Source organism: Hyperoodon ampullatus (genome assembly GCF_949752795.1).
Source record: "Hyperoodon ampullatus genome assembly, chromosome: 7".
In the NCBI taxonomy this organism is placed as follows: Eukaryota; Metazoa; Chordata; class Mammalia; order Artiodactyla; family Ziphiidae; genus Hyperoodon; species Hyperoodon ampullatus.
In genome coordinates this window covers 77686608-77703153 of record NC_136920.1, presented here as the reverse complement: position 1 = coordinate 77703153, position 16546 = coordinate 77686608, and the positions used below count along the sequence as shown (strand labels likewise).

The 16546-nt window shown below is 39.2% G+C and overlaps 1 pseudogene across 1 annotated transcript; it reads left to right on the top strand.

The window, feature by feature from the left end:
* The first annotated feature begins 332 nt into the window (after nucleotides 1-332).
* LOC307055621 (ferritin light chain-like) lies at nucleotides 333-13521 on the top strand (annotated as a pseudogene). The gene is made up of 2 exons: nucleotides 333-394; nucleotides 12979-13521. The product of its transcript is annotated as a ferritin light chain-like (transcript).
* The last annotated feature ends 3025 nt before the right edge of the window (nucleotides 13522-16546 follow it).

Here is a 16546-nt window from a genome sequence, read left to right as displayed (position 1 = left end):
ATATAAACTAATCTATATTATCCATAAAATAAGGGGCCCTAGATAATGGCTAACATTTCTTTCTGGCATTTATTGTGTTCCAAGAACTGATAAATTCTTTCATTGTATGAATTTTCTCTTTTAACCCTCATAGTAACTCGCTGAGAGAAGTAATGTTATCTCTATTTTATAGATGAGAAAACTGAGGCAAAAACAGATAACATGCTCAAGAGTACTCAACAAGTAAATTTGAGAGTCAAGATTTGAACCCAAGTTCTCAAGTTTTAGATCCCTTACTCATAGTCACTAAGCTATAAACTGAGGAAGGGGATGAAAGCTGAAGCCATTACCTCATGCTCAAGACGTTAGACAGAAACTTAGCAGGTATGGTTGAAAGAAGACAGGACTTGGAGTCGTAAGTCCAGAGCCTGAGTGATGACATGACCTCTCCTCTCCTCTAGATACAGGTTTGTGTTTAGACAATGAAGAAGAGCACTGCACGTTTTGATGGTTGATTTCTGGCCTTAATGACGACCAGAGAGTGGAAGTTCACCAGGGAGCTATTCTGCAATGACATAAATTATTGATTCAAAATCAAACCTGTAGTATAAATTACTGATTCAAAATCAAATCTTTATCATGTCTCCCTTGCATCAGAAGCCTTTCCCACTCTTCATTTCTTTTTAAACCCTTTCCTGTCTACTCTTGGCCAAAGCTTGAAGCCTGATTTAACATTTGGAAATAAAATAATGAAATAGTCATAACACAGCAATTCCAATGCCTACTGAAACAGAAGCTCTAAATAATTTTTCAGATAATTTAGGAAATTAAAAATACTTACATCATAGATGCAAAGACAGAAGTTACTTGTGTAATAAAATAAATGGTGAGACAAAAGGTTTCTGGTCAAGTAGATTTGTTTAAATAGGAACACTAATCTGAGTTCTACCCCTGTGCTAAAACCCAGTGACAGGTTGCATACAGCTTCTAAAGGGATAGTTCAGTGCATTGGGTCAAATTCATGCCCTAAAAGGTGGTATTCTTAGTAGTACTAGAAGACACAGTGTGACTGTCTTCTTTGGAACATAGATGAAGACCCCAAGGTAGACAATATCAAGGACAAGTTATGTAGAATAAGATATCATCTCAGTCCTTGGGACATGTCATCCAGGATAGAACAAGAAGTAGATTTATTATCAAGTACATGAAGCCAGAGACAGTAAGCAATGAGTGCTAGTTGGTTAAGATAGACAGGTTTTAGAAGTAGAGGCACGGAAGTAGAAAACAAACTTAGGGTTACCAGGGGATTGTGGAGGGGAGGTTAAAATGGGAGATTGGGACTGAAATATACACACTACTCTACATAAAATAGATAACTAATAAGAACCTGCTCTTCTTATTAGCACAGGGAACTCCACTCAATACTCTGTAATGGGCTATTTGGAAACGACTCTAAAAAAAAAATACAAGTGGGGCTTCCCTGGTGGCGCAGTGGTTGAGAGTCCGCCTGCCGATGCAGGGGACACGGGATTGTGCCCCAGTCCGGGAAGATCTCACATGCCGTGGAGCGGCTGGACCCGTGAGCCATGGCGACCGAGCCTGTGCGTCCGGAGCCTGTGCTCCACAACAGGAGAGGCCACAACAGTGAGAGGCCCGTGTGCCGCAAAAAAAAAAAAAAAAAAAGTGGGTATATGTATATGTATAACTGTCTCACTTTTCTGTACATCTGAAACTAACACAACACTGTAAATCAACTATACTCCAATAAAATTGTTTTCAAAAATAGGTTTTAAGAACCATAGTCAGGGAGCAGTGTGCATTGGAAAGACCTGACAAGAAATATTTCTGCATCCTCAGACAGTGCTCCCCAAGCTGGCTATTGCAAGGGTGAGCATTTAAGAGATCTTTGACATAAGGAGGACATGAGATTAACAATCTATCCCAATGTGCATGAATTATTCTCCTCAGGGCTATCAGAAATCAGATGGCATCCTAGAGCAAGGGTCAGCAGATCTTTTCTGTAAAGGGTCAGATAGTAAATATTTTGGATTTTGTGTACCATACGTATCCGTTGCAATTGCCTATCTGCTGCTGTAGCACAGAAACAGCCATGCACAATACCTTAATGAATGGGTGTGGCTGTGTTCAAGCAAAACGTTATGCACAAAACCAGGAGTCAAGCGAGATCTGATCAGTGGGCCAGAGTTTGTGGACCCCAGTTCTGGGTCAGCGTTCACAGCTGAATGAGTCATGAGGCCTTAAGTTCCAGTTCTCATTGTACTACTTTCTACCTGGGTGAATTTGGGTTCAGCCTTTTATTTATATGGGCCACTATGTTAGTCAAGTTTCTCCAGAAAAACAGAACCAACAGCAGGTGTATACAATGTGCCCATATATATTGATAGATATAGATCTAGGTATCAATATTGATACCTAGATCTATATCCATATCTATATAAAGATAGAGAAAGAGAGAGAGAGATTTTAAACAATTGGTTCACACAATAATAGAGGCTTGGTAAATTCATAATCTGCAGGTTAGGCTGTCTAGAGACTCTAGGAAGAGTTGCAGTTCAATTTCTGTAAGTCTTCTGGCAGAATTCCTTTTTGCCACAGGGAAGTCAGTCTTTGTTTTATTAGAACTTTAACTGATTGGATGAGGCCCACCCATATTATGGAGGATAATCTGCTTTACTCAAAGTCCACCACCAATTTAAATATGAATTTCATCCAAAAACACCACCACAGGGACTACCCTGGTGGCACAGTGGTTAAGGATCTGCCTGCAAATGCAGGGGACACGGGTTTGAGCCCTGGTCTGGGAAGATCCCACATGCCGTGGACCAACTAAGCCCATGCACCACAGCTACTGAGCCCGTGCACCTAGAGCCCATGCTCTGCAACAAGAGAAGGCACCGCAATGAGAAGACCGTGCGTCACAATGAAGAGTAGCCCTCGCTTGCTGCAAATAGAGAAAGCCCACGGGCAGCAACGAAGACCCAACGCAGCCAAAAATATAAAGAAAGAAAGAAAGAAAGAATTTAAAAAACACAAAAACGCCATCACAGAAATATCCAGAATAATATTTGACCAAATAACTGGGCATGGTGGCCCAGACAAATTGACATGGAAAATTTACCACCTAAGCCATAGTTTTGGCATCTTTTACTGAGAAATTTGACTTATCTGAACTATTTTCATACCTAGAAGATACCTTCTACAGGTAACATGATTTGGCGCCCAAAGCCATAAGCTAGAGCATTTCATTCCAGGTCCCTCCTCAAATATCCATGATAGGTAGAAATCTGACATCAGTAGTTCTTGAAATCTCCCCAGTGAATATAATATGCAACCAGGGCTGAGAATCTGGAGATGTAGAGAGAATTTAAATTGAACTTTAGTAAAACAGGAAAACAAGCTCTGACTCTACTGGCTGGAGCTAGACAAGGGATATGCATTTAGTGGGATGAGAAGATAAAGAACACTAGGGAGTAAATCAAATGCTTTACACCTGTGCTTAGCTAATTGTTACTCAGATAATTCAGACAATCTTACAGCATCGGAACCCTGAAATTCCTTAGTTCTGTTTACAAAAAAGTAACTCTTCAAGTAACTGAACTCTGAGAATCATGTAAATCATAAAGAAAAAGAAGAAATCTTATTTTCTGAATTAGTTGATGTCATATATACTGTTTCACTTTCATGATATTAACTAGTTATCTTTCTTTCCATTTTATGTTTGAGGAAAGTAAGGCTTTAAAAATCTCAGTCATTTTCTCAAGGTCACTTGTTAAGGGTGTGGTAGGCAGCATAATGGCTCCTAAAAATGCCCTCACCCTAATCCCTGGAACCTATTAATATGTTACCTTACATGGTGAAGAGGACTTTGCAGATATGACTGAAGTTATAGACCTTGAGATAGAAAGATTATCCTGGATTACCTCATGGAACAAATCTAATTGCATGAGTCCTTAAAAGCAGAAAACCATTCCCAACTGTAGAAAGAGAAAGATAGAGATGACTTAATAGAAGCAGAATCACAGCGATGCAACATTTTGGGTTTTGTAGGTGGAGAAAGGGGACTCTGAGTCAAAGACTATAAGTGACCGCTGGCAGCAGATAAAGTCCAGGGAACAGAAACACCCCTAAGAGCCTCCAGAAAACAATGTAGCTCTGCCAACACTTTTTTTTCTTTTTTAACCATCTATATTGGAGTATAATTGCTTTACAATGGTGTGTTAGTTTCTGCTTCATAACAAAGTCAATCAGCTATACATATACATATATCTCCACATCCTCTCCCTCTTGCGTCTCCCTACCACCCTCCCTTCCCTATCCCACCTCTCTAGGTGGACACAAAGCATAGAGCTGATCTCCCTGTGCTTTGTGGCTGCTTCCCACTAGCTATCTATTTTACATTTGGTAGTGTATATATGTCCATGCCACTCTCTCACTTCACCCCAGATAACCCTTCCCCCTCCCTGTGTCCTCAAGTCCACTCTCCATGGCTGCATCTTTATTCCTGCCCTGCCCCTAGGTTCTTCATAACCATTTTTGCTTTTTTTTTATATTCCATATATATGTGTTAGCATATGGTATTTGTTTTTCCCTTTCTGACTTACTTCACTCTGTATGACAGTCTCTAGGTCAATCCACCTCACTACAAAAAACTCAATTTCATTTCTTTTTATGGCTGAGTAATATTCCATTGTATATATGGGCCACATTTTTTTGTGTGCGTGTGTGGTAAGTGGGCTTCTCACTGTTGCGGCCTCTCCTGTTGCAGAGCACAGGCTCCGGACGCGCCGGCTCAGCAGCCGTGGATTATGGGCTCAGCCACTCCGCAGCATGTGGTATCTTCCTGGAGCAGGGCATGACCCATGTCCCCTGCATCAGCAGGCGGACTCCCAACCACTGCACCACCAGGGAATCCCTGTGCCACATCTTTATCCATTCGTCTGTCCATCCTGCCAACACTTTTACTTTACTCAATTGAGACCAATGTCAGACTTGTAAGGTAATAAATTTACCTTGTTTTGAGTCACTAAGTTTTTGGTAATTTGTATGAAAGCAATAAAAAACAAATACAGAGGTTCTACAAGAGCCAGGCTATATATTTATCCTTCAGTATTTCTGAAATGAATTTAACATTGTGATTGACAGCAACAGCAGCAGCTTCCATGGGATCCCATCACACACCTGAGGAAAAGCAGCCTAATACAAAGCAGTGACAGCAGCAGGTCATTGCCCCACATTTGGAGTAGAGGGGCACTTGTTCTACTGTAGCAGCAGCATAGCCTGAATGGGAACCCATCCTCCTGTGGCACTAGTCCCATCAACATTAGTGTAATCTGCTAGCATCTGCTGAGCCAACAGGCCCCACATATACAAACCCTCCAACTCAGCAGCATTAAGTGAGCCAGGCTCAGGGTTTCCTGAAACTCATATCCAATGGCACTGGAAAGACCAGATATCACCTACAGTTATGAAAACATAAAAAAACAAAAACAGAACACTGGGAACTTCAGAAAGAAAAGGGGAACAATGGAATGGGTGAAAACAAATGGGGTAAATAGAAGAGACTATCATTAGCCACATGAGTTTCTTAAATACTATATGATGGTCAAAGCAACAATTAGGACACCATCTGATGTGGTTCTCAATGTAGAGAAAGGAAATACTACAGAAAATCATACTTTAAAACTGGGGAATATTAAGAGACCTAAATGGAAGTAACATTTTGAAACTTCACTTGAAGTCATAAAACACTGATTCCAGTAGACTATGATAAGTTACATATGTATACTGTAATGCCAAAAGCAACCACTAAGAAAACTATACACACAGTATACACAAATGATTATAAATAAATAAATTTAAATGGGCTTATTCAAAAATGTTTAAGTAACCCACAAGAAGGCAAAATAAGAGAAACACAAGATTGAGAAACTAAGGTAAAAGACAAAACAAAAAATAAAATGGTAGACCTAATCTTTAACATAGCAATAATTACATTAATGTAAATGATCTAAGTAACCAAGTCAAAGACAGAGATTGGAAGAGTAGATGAAAAAATCACAAGCATGATCCAAGTATATACTGTCTTTAAGAAGCTTACTTTAAACATCATGATATAGGTAGTTCAGAGTAAAAGGATGAAAATCATATATCATGTGAACATTAATCAGAAGAAGCAGGAATGGATAAATTAATATCAGATAAAGTAGATTTCAGAGCAAAGGAAATTATTAGGGGCAAACAGGGTCATTACATAAAGATAACAGGAATAATACACCTAGATGACCTAGTGATACGAAATGTGTGTGCACCAAACAACAGAACTTCAAAATACATGAAGCAAACACTGAAAAAGGTAGTAAAAGGAGAAAATTTTAAATCCACAATTATTATTTGAGACGTCAACACAGCAATTTATAGAACTACCAGACAGAAAAATCAGCAAGGATATGGAAGAGCTGAAAACATCATAAATCAGCAAGGATATGGAAGAGCTGAAAACATCATCAATCAACAGGACATAACTGACATTTAAAGAACACACTCAATAAGAGCAGAATACATATTCAAGTGTCTGTGGAACATTCACTCATATACCATACACTGGGTGATAAAAAAACATTAGCAGATTTAAAAGAATTAAAATCATAGAGAGTATGTTCTCTAGCCATAATGGAATCAGACTAGAAATCAATAACAGAAAGACAACAGGAGAATCTTCAATCACATGAAAACGAAACATCACAATTCCAAAGAATTCATGGGTAAAAAAGACAGCGTCAAGGAAAAAATTTTTAATGCATAGAATAAAAGAAAATGGAGATATAACAGATCAAAGTTTGTGGAATGAAGTGAAAGTAATGCTAAAAGGGAAGTTTATAGAACTAAATTGGGAAATAAAATATTTCAAAGCAATAATCTCATTTTCTATATTACAATAGTAAAAAAGGAAGAGGAAAAAACAATAAACAAGCAGAAAGAAGGAAATAATAAAGATGAAACAGAAATCCATGAAACTGAAAACAGGAAAATGGGGGGGAAAATCAATGAAACAAAAGGCTGGTTCTTGGAAATAAACAATTTAATCAATAAAGATCTAGCAAGACTGATAAAGGGAAAAACAGAGATGGCACGAATCACAGATATCAGATATGCAACCAGGGATACCATGACATATCCTGCAGGTTAATAAGGGACAAGTTATTATGAACAAGTCTACACTCTAAATTCAAAAATGTAGATGAAATGGGCCAATTCTTCTACACCCAAAACTACCCAAACTCAGCCAAGATGAAATAGATAATCTCAATTTTCCTGTAACCATTAGAAACACTGATTTTTCATATCAAAACTCCCAAAAGAAATATTCAGGCTTAGATGTTTCACTTTTACCCAAGACTTAAAGAATGAAAACCAATTTTACATGATTTGATAAGAAACAGAAGTAGAGGGAACCGTTCTTAATTAATCTTATGAAGCCAGTATTACCTTGATACCAAAACCAGACAGGAATAGTATAAAAAGAAGAAGACTATAGACCAATATGTTTTATGAAATTGCCTGTAAAGATCTTCAGCCAGATATTAGCAAATTAAATCCAGAAATATATAAAAAGGATAATATATCATGACCAAGTGGTATTTATTCCAGTTATGCAAAGTTGGTTAAATATTTGAAAATCAAACAATGTAATCTACCATATCCAATAGATTAAGGGGGAAAAGTCATGTGATCCTATCCATTAATGCAGAGAAAGCATTTGACAAAATCCAATCACATTCATGATTTGGCACATATATACAATGACATATTACTCAGCCATAAAAAGAAACAAAATTGAGCTATTTGTATTGAGGTGGATAGACCTAGAGTCTGTCATACAGAGTGAAGTAAGTCAGAAAGAGAAAGACAAATACCGTATGCTAACACATATATATGGAATCTAAGAAAAAATAGGTCATGAAGAACCTAGGGGTAAAACAGGAATAAAGACACAGACCTACTTGAGAATGGACTTGAGAATATGGGGAGGGGAAAGGGTAAGCTGTGACAAAGCGAGAGAGAGGCATGGACATATATACACTACCAAACGTAAGGTAGATAGCTAGTGGGAAGCAGCCGCATAGCACAGGGAGATCAGATCGGTGCTTTGTGACTGCCTGGAGGGGTGGGATAGGGAGGGTGGAGGGAGGGAGACGCAAGAGGGAAGAGATATGGGAACATATGTATATGTATAACTGATTCACTTTGTTATAAAACAGAAACTAACACACCATTGTGAAGCAATTATACTCCAATAAAGTTGTAAAAAATAATAATAAAATTAAAAAATTTTTAAAAAGAAGAAAAAAACCCCCAAGCAAACTAGGAATAGAAAAGGAACATACTGAAACTCATCAAGAGGATCTACAAACAACCTATACCGACATTATATTTAACTGTGAAAGACTGAATGCTTTCTCTGTAAGATCAGAAACAAGGCACCTATATCTGCCCTCACCACTTTTATTAAATATATTAATCGAGGTTCTAGTAAGAAAATAAAGCAAAAATAAATAAATACATAAATTTAAAAGTTAAATTTTTAAAACATTTATTTAAAAGATAAAAGGACCATTCCTACTACGTTGAATAGGAAGGAGTATATCCTACTGAATGTTGAATAGTAATATATACTATTATATTAAATAAGGAAAAGTAAAACGGTATCTGAAGAGGAGATGATAATCTAAATGGAGAAAATACCAAGGAATCCACAAAAAGCTTGAGAAATAATATGAGTTTGTAAATGTTTTAGAGTACAAATCAACACAGTTTTATCAAATTATATATTAATAACAAATGTGTAGAAGCTTAAATAAAAATATGTGATGCCATTTACAACTGACCTAAATAAATACTTAAATATAAGCCCAATAAGACATTTATAGGTCCTCTATACTGAAAATTACAAAATGCTGATGAAGAAAAATGTAAAAGTCCCAAACAAATAGTGAGACATACCTTGTTCATGGATTAGAAAACACAACATAATAAAGATGTCAATTCTCCCCAAGTTAAGAGGCTTAACAGAGTTACTCTTAAAATGCCCTCAAGGTTTTTGTGGATATAGACAAGCTTATTCTAAGATTTATATGGTAAGAAGAGACTGAAGAATAGCTAAAACAATTTGTAAAGGAAGATTAAAATGGGAGGAATTCATCTACCCAATTTCAAGATTTTGCAGTAATGATGGAGGTTAGATACACAGATCAATGGAATGGAATAGAGAACCCAGAAATAGACTGACATAAATACATTTAACGTGTTTTTGACAGCAGTGTGAAAGCTATCAAGGAAGAATAGACTTTTCAAAAAATGGTACTGAAACAGTTGGACATCCCTCGACAAAAACAAACAAACAAAAAATGAACCTTAACCTAAACCTCCACACCTTACACAAAAATTAAATCAAAGTGGATCATAATCTTCAATGTAAAAGCAGGACATTTTTAGAAAAAAAAATAGGAGAAAATCTTTGGCATCTAGAACTACGTGAATAATTCTTAGACGTGACACCGAAAGTATGATCAATAAAAGCAAAAATTGATAAATTGGATCTCATCAAAATGAGTTAAAAATGCTTCAGAGAAGATCATTTTAAGTGGATGAAAACTCAAATTACACAGTGGGAAAACGTATTTGAAAATCCCACATGAGACAAATGACTTGTATCTATAATATACAAAGAACTCTCCAAACAACTTAAAAAAACCCAACTAGAAAATAGGCAGAAGACAGGAACAGACATTTCATGGAAGAGAATATACACATGGCAAAGAAGCACATGAAAAGATGCTCAACATCATTAGCCATTAGGGAAATGCAAATTAAGACCAATATGAGATATCAGAGAATAACTAAAATTAAAGTATAGTGACAACATCAAATGCTGGTGAGTACATAGAAAAATGATATCACATCACTGGTGGGAAAAGAAAATGGTTTAGCCACTCTGAGAAACAGCTTGACAGTCCCTTTTAATCCTAAAAGTAGATTCACCCTACAACACAGTAATTGTACTCTTGAGCATTTATCCAAAAGGAACAAAAACTTAATTAAGTTCCCACAGAAACTTACACATAAATGTTCATAGCAGTTTTATTTATAACAGCCAAAAACTGGCCACTACCCAAATGTCTTTCAATGGATGAATGTTGAAACAAATTGTGATAAAATCTTATGATAGAATACTACCGAGCAACAAAAAGGAACAAATTATTAATATATGCAAAAATTGAAATGAACTTCAAGGGAATGATGCCGAGGGAAAAATTTTAAAAAGCCAATCTCCGAAGATTAAGTAATTCATGATGATATTTACATATTATTCTTAAAATAACAAAACTGTGGAGATGGAGCACAGATTAGAAGTTGCCAAGGGTTAGAGATGGGGGTAGAAAGTACAGCGGGGGATTTTTGTGAGGTTTTTGTGGTCCCAGTACAAATAATACAGCAATCTTGGTTTTAACCCCGAAAGATGTTTAAAAGCAATTCCTAATAAGAGGTGTCCAGATATTTAGCAATGGCAGCAGATTACAGGTACAGCTACCCAACATGACAGCTTCAAAACAGATGGTACTAATTCAATGCATATGTTAATTTTTAAAAGGCCAATCACAATACTTAAATGGTATATATCTTAACGATATTATTCTAAGGATCCAGCTATACCAGATGGACTAGCAGGATTTTCTGTACATTCAAACTTATTTAAGACAGTAAATCTTTTTTTTTTTTTTTTTTTTTTTGGTAGGCGGGCCTCTCACTATTGTGGCCTCTCCCCTTGCGGAGCACAAGCTCCGGAGCACAGGCTCAGTGGCCATGGCTCACGGGCCCAGCCGCTCTGCGGCATGTGGGATCTTCCCAGACTGGGGCACGAACCCGTGTCCCCTGCATCGGCAGGCGGACTCTCAACCACTGCGCCACCAGGGAAGCCCAAGACAGTAAATCTTATAATAAGACAGTTAAAAAAAGAAAAAGAAAAAAAAAAAAACCAACTACAGTTAGATATTCTCATAGGAAGATGAGGTGAAAATATGTAGCAGCGGTTCAAAAGCTTAAGCAGTGGCACCTAAATTTGGCTGCACATTAGAATCATCTGAAGCACTTTTTAAAAACCCTCACACCAACAGTTGGTCATCCTAATCCAATAAAATCATTTTAAATCTCCTCAAATGATGCTATTGTCTAGCCAGAAGTGAGAACCAGCGGACTAAGCAGAAGGGGATGTTTCTACAAAGATTTCTTTTTTTGTTGTTTTTGTTTTGTTTTGTTTTTTGTGGTACATGGGCCTCTCACTGTTGTGGCCTTTCCCGTTGCGGAGCACAGGCTCCGGACGCGCAGGCGCAGCAGCCATGGCTCACGGGCCCAGCCGCTACACGGCATGTGGGATCTTCCCGGACCGGGGCACGAACCCGTCTCCCCTGCATCGGTAGGCAGACTCTCAACCACTGCGCCACCACGGAAGCCCTACAAAGATTTCTTAACAATAAGTTCTTTCACCCAATCAGATTTACCTTCCTGAAAAGGGGTAAAGAAGGCTAGATGTTGTCCATACTTGCTTAGCTTTAATTAGCACTTGTGACTTGCCCAAAACCTAGATCATGTTTCCCCTAAATTTCATGTTATTTCCTAAGTTCTTCAAATCCAGGGCTAAGGGGTTTGCCAGGATGAGATTTTAAGTGCTCACACAGGGGAAGTCCCTGGCAAACCAGGACAGAGGTCACTCTACATTGAAATTGAAAGCATCCTAAATAACCCTGCCACTGCCCCCAGATACTAGTCTGGGCCAACCAGGGGAGAAAAGGCATTCTCCATTACTACCACGGCAAATGCTGCTGTACTTGCCTTGGCTACTCCCTATCTTTTCCAGGCGTCTCTCCCCTTCACCTGCTGGTGGACGCTTTGGCAGCTGACAATGCAGATATTTTCAAACTTTAAGGTGAATAAAAATCATCTGGAGGGCCAGTTATAACAGAGATCACTGAGCCCCACTAGAGTTGCTGATTCCATAGGGCTGGGACAGGGCCCTAAAACTTGACTATCTGACACATTATCAGGGGACGCTGGTAAAGCTGGTCAGGTTGTTACCGAATGCACGTTCGTGTGTCTGAAGCACAGTGAGGCCAAACAAACCGAAAGGTTGCAGTCTGGAGCAGAGAAAGGTTTATTGCAGGATCGAGCAAGGAGAGGGGTGGCCCGTGTTCCAAAAACCCTGAAATCTCCAAAGGGTCTCAGCAAAGCATTTTTAAAGGCCACCTGAGGGAGGGACGTCCCAGGGAATGTGATCAGCTCGTGCACAATCATCTGACTGGCTGATGTTGAGGCCACAGGGCAGGTAACATTATCCATCCTTAGGTGCCAGAAGGTCTGGGGGCTGTGTGCTCATCATCATCAAAGAGTTAATTTCTTCCATTGGGTGGTGGTTTTTAGCATCTGAAAACTCAAGAAATATGCCTGAGATACTATTATCTGAGGACTTCAGAGAGGAACTACAGCAGAGGCTATGGGGGATGGGTCTGTCCTAGGAAGGCCCCATAGGGTACTGCTTGCTTACAAGGTGACCATACTTTGAGAACCACTGCTCTAGTGGCTTGGAATGTTAAAGTAATGGAAGAATCCCTTCCCAGATCTAGATTCTAGTATCACCAGCTATTTTGGTGGGGGGAAGGGTAAGTTTTGTCCTTGCTTGGGCTTCTTGTTCATTTATATCAAAGCCTATTTGAGGCAGTGCACTCGGCAGTCCTGCAGATCTGTCTTTTGCTTCCACAGTGTTTGGAATGAACAGACCCAGGGATGCTCCTTGCTCCAGCCCCCGACCACCCTCCAACATTTCTTCCTGTCGCAACCTTTGGAATCAGCCACTCAGCTATCCTCAGCCTCCAGGACAGGCCAACACCGTTTTTGGAGCTTAGCTCCTTATCACTGATCAACCACGAGTTCCCAGGTTCGTCAGAATTATTCCATCGAGGTGGAGGCCGCCATCCACCGCCTCTTCAACATGCATCTGTGGACACTTACCTCTCTCTAAGCTTCTATTTCCACAGCAACAGTGGGACTCTGGACAATGGGGGCCACGTTTTTCGCCAACTGGCTGAAGAGAAGTGTGAGGGCGCCCAGCGACTCTTGAAAATGCAAAACAAGTGCTGCGGCCGCGCCCTCTTCCAGGATGCGCGGAAGCCTTCTCAAGATGAGTGGGGTAAAACCCAGGACACTGTGCAAGCCGCCATTCTTAGGGAGAAGAACCTGAACCAGGCACTATCGGATCTGCGCGCCCCGGGTCCTGCCCGCGCAGACTCCCACCTCTGTGACTTCCTGGAGAGCCGCTTCCTGGAGGAGCAGCTGAAACTCATCAAGAAGATGGGCAACCACCTGACCAACCTCCGCAGGCTGGCTGGTCCGCAGGCTGTGCTGGGCGAGTATCTTTTCGAAAGGCTCACGCTCGAGCACAAACAGGAGTCTCTGACGTCCAGCGGCCTCTGACGAGCCCCTCTGGCGTCAGAGCTTCTGCCTGAAGCCCAGCTCTGCAGCCACTAGGCAGCTTTGTAACCGCCCTGGAGCCCTCTCCCAAGCCTTGGACCAAATGGAAACAATAACGCTTTTTGCAGAAGGAAAAAAAAAAAAGCCTAGTTGAAACACAAACAGAATAAAGAGAAAAAAAGAAATATATATATATATTCATGTTCTTTTAACATATGAATTGCCCCACTTTATCTGTGTGAAATACGTTTGTTCCCGTTATTGGGCTGGTTCTCAAGCTTTGCTGCTCGTATGAATTACCTAAAGTTTTTTTTTTTTTTTTTTAGTATTAAATATTTTTTTTAATTAGTTTCTGCTTTATAACAAACTGAATCAGTTATACATATACATCTGTTCCCATATCCCTTCCCCTAAAGAGCTTTTAAGAGAAACTTTGGTGTCTAGGTCCCAGCCCCAGAGATTTTGATTCAGTAGGTCTAGGGAGGAGCCTGGGCACGGAGAGGTCTCAGAGTTCCCCAGGTGATTCTAATATGCAGCAACTTTGTGAACCACCTCTTGGCTTCAATCCAGCTAGTGATCAGATATTAAATCTAAGACACATGGGCTAGTGCGTGACCTCTGCTGCTAGGTGTGTTCCATTTTGTTCCTCCTGGAAGATTCATGCCAGGGAAAATGATTGATAGTTGTGTTACTTCTCTGAAATGGATAGAAATTTCCAATTAGCGTGAACAGGGGAGGGTGAATGGGTGAATGCAATAAGGTGTATCATTTATGTATTTCCCTATGTGTATGGATAGAAGCTTTTGCAACTGACGTCTGCCCTACTTTTCATGCGAATGGTAATGCTTGTCCTCCTAATGCAGCTGTAAACTTTATAAGCCCATAGGTAGACAGCATCACAAAATATTTACCCCTCCCACTGGCCCACTCTCAAGCTTCACTCCCCTTCCCCAATACACAAATGTACATCAATGTGCTGGAGACCAATATCAACATACTGACCTTCAATTCTTCTACTTTGCAGCTTCCCTCTTATCAGGAGATGTCAGCATTTAGTGCCCAGAGGAGGCATTTCCAGTCATCTCAGCTTAGAGGTCAAATATCCAAATATCCAAAGCAAAAAAGGTTAAAGAAAAGAAGAAGAAGAAGAAGAAAGCAAGGAAGAAAAGAAGGAAACAATTTTCTTATCTCATAGTAATAAGGCAGTTTTCCTTAAAAAAAAATAAAGACTTAAGCCTTAAATTCTCTCTCCTAATCAAAATGTGCTTTTCCGTCTTTAGACTATTCCTCTTATATCCTGTATTATTCATGATGTTTAATTCTTGAAATAGCACATGGCTGAAAACAGAAGCTAACCTCTTGTCCACTATGAATTAAATCTTCTTTTCCTAGGACCCGTCTACAATGTACAATTTGGGGTTTGCCAACATAATTATTTTCTCTGAAATAAGGTACAGCATTTTGCCTTTTCAATATAGAGTTATACAATACATTGTTAACACAACATAGTTAATATAGTCAATACAACTATAACACACATGATATGATGCCACTTTGGTGATTTTCTTCATCCATGTAATTCTGAAATTTGACAGTATAGTTTTCATATTCTAATGAGCTGAGTATTACCCTTGCAAGGATAGAAAAATAAAATAAATTCATAATATTCTTGTGTGGTTTGCCCCTGGGGTGGATTACCATAGTGGGGGCATATTTGAGCCTTTCTCCAAGTCATTAAAAAACCTCCAGCGAGTAGCCCCTTGTCCTCTCCAGGAAATTGCGGCAAAGTAGCTTTAATCACAATAATCCTGGGGGGAGAAATCTCGGAAATAAGACATCTGCTTCTGTGCCTTGTTGTTTTGCAGAATAGCAATGATTGCTTTAGCAGCTTCTATTGCTATATGTGTATAGTAAGTAAATGAACATAAAATTGAATGAACGCATAAAAGAAGGATAAACCCACCCAGTTTAACAAATCCACTCTCTCACCTGCTGTGCCCTGAAACGTGAAAGAAAGAATCACGGGATCATAAGGATTCATAAAATAACAGTCTCTGTTAACAATATTGACAGGAGGTATAAGGATGATTTGTCTGATGTGGGACCAACAGCTTAACTGCTTAATTCTTTTTTTTAAGGGCAAATCATTCATTTATTGTTTAAAGATCGCAAGACAACATCTGAATTTGTGTAGCACAATTTAAATGTTTTACTTTTTTGATAAAGCAGAGTATAATAGAAAAACAATTAGTTTCCAGTAATATCTATATCTCTATTCAGAATTAAGTCTTCCACAGACATGTAACCTGGAAACAAAAGCCTGTTCCAATAAGCAAAGCTTCAACAGAGCGGCTACTTTTCGGGCCAGGGAAAGGTTCATCCCTATAGGATGATGATGTGCTGTGTAAAATGGATGCAAGGTCACAGCCTTGAGGGTGTTGGAAGTCTGTTATCCTATTCCACATTAAGTAGTTTGGTGAACTTCAAACGACCGTTCGTCTGCAACCAAGCTGCCAACCTTTAACTGATATTTCAAACAGGTAAAAAATAAATGAAAAGAAATCCCTACACTGATGTTCCTTGATTTACACTGTTAAATGGTTCATTAACATGTAATTCTGGCTAAGAATTACATTTGAGACTCCTTGCTCAGATTTTGGTTAACAGTACTAATCTTTAGAAATTCAAGTTCTTATTAATCAATAATTTGTCAGCTAGGATACATTCAGGCATCAGCTGCAACTACAGAATAGGTGCACTGCCTCAGCGCTTTGGAAAGACATAATCACCAACACTACTAGCAGACAAAATATCTGTTACTAGACAGCATATGTGCAGTACAGCAAGACAAAAACATATATTCATGTGTGCCACGGACCAGCCGGAGAAAGAGGATTTCACCGCCCAGGGTCAGAAGGGACGGGGTAAGGAACTGAAGTAGCACCGACGAATGGGGTCAGAAGGACCAAGACAACTGATGGTTGCAAGGTAAGTTTTATTATGCTATGGTTGCAGATTATATAGACTA